Genomic DNA, 1,239 nt, shown 5'->3' on the forward strand with positions numbered 1-1,239 from the left:
TGTGTACAAAACAACAAAAATGGCGCCGGCTGGGTCGTTTTCAGCTAATGTCGGTGATTTTAGAGTAATTTTGAGTGATAAATAATTTTTTTTGCGGGCAATGGTTAACATCGAGCCCTGCTTTTCCTCTAATTTATCACTCAACTTATCTGAATTAAAGTTAATTTAAAATGGACCTTTAGTTTATTTACTGTACTTATTTACTGTAAAATATGATTTACAATCCTAGTCCACATGTTCATTTTCCCCTAAGTTTCACGTTATGATATATGTTGTCATTATTTATTGGCTGCATCTTAAAATATTAAATATTTTCAATTTAAACATAGATATGAAATAATACAATATAACTTAAATTATATTATTGCATTGGTTATCAAAACTGTTCAGTCTGTCCAATAAGCTGCCTGTAGTGTCTGTAAATGTCCAGCAGGTGTCAGTATTCTGTGAGACAGAATCAACGCAGTATAAATACAGTTTAGCAATGTTTCAAAATGCCTCTGTAACCCATCACTACTTTAAACCGACAACCGATGTCGACGCTGGCAGGCTAATGTATCTAACGGCCCCAACAAAGAGAGCATTAATATTATAGGTTAGCTTCTTTGGTCGGCTAAGCTAATGTTAGCTTGCCCTTAGACTTGCTTCTCCTGCAGTAAAATCAGCGATAAACTCACCGGCGATGAGCGCGGAGATCAAATGGAGTAACGCAGGGAGACTTTCTTTGGTTTTAAGCCTTATACTGATTAAAGAAGCTGCCTGCAGACGGACGGGTGCATGTGTGTCACAAATAAACAAATACGTGTTCAACTGTGTAAAGCTTAGAGGTTCCGGCCGGCCATGGAACATCCATGTTCTTTTAGTACCTCAGGTGGAAAGTAACACACTGTCCAATTTACGCCCAATATTTACGATAAAGGCCTGTTTTATAGTTGGATTCCAATTTATTATTATTATTATTATTTTTTATTATTTCTGACCAGGTGGTGCCTGGACGTTATTATCCATAATAAAGCCTTTATTATGGATATCTATGGCTGCCGCTTCTTCCTGATGAAGGTTGAGCAAACAAGGCGCTCTGACGCTGAGATGTGCGCCAGTCTTAACACCTCTATCATGTTGCAACACTACCTGCAGATAACATTGCTTCATTTTAATACAGGGCAATCACAGTTTTAATAAGGAGGTCAGGTCTTCTCCTGTGGTTGTATTTCAGCTAATACTGATCATTTATGTATT

General features: G+C 37.4%; 1 protein-coding gene across 1 annotated transcript in view; it reads right to left on the reverse strand.

Moving 5' to 3' along the window:
• Window positions 1–829, reverse strand: part of svbp (small vasohibin binding protein) — a 3,576-nt gene extending 2,747 nt beyond the window's left edge. Inside the window, exon 1 of the mRNA XM_015395226.1 lies at window positions 678–829. The gene's annotated coding sequence lies outside the window, so the exon portion shown is untranslated. The remainder of the gene's footprint in view (window positions 1–677) is intronic.
• Window positions 830–1,239: the final 410 nt, after the last annotated feature.

The sequence above is a fragment of the Cyprinodon variegatus genome, unplaced genomic scaffold (genome assembly GCF_000732505.1).
Source record: "Cyprinodon variegatus isolate N-32 unplaced genomic scaffold, C_variegatus-1.0 Scaffold731, whole genome shotgun sequence".
NCBI lineage: Eukaryota > Metazoa > Chordata > Actinopteri > Cyprinodontiformes > Cyprinodontidae > Cyprinodon > Cyprinodon variegatus.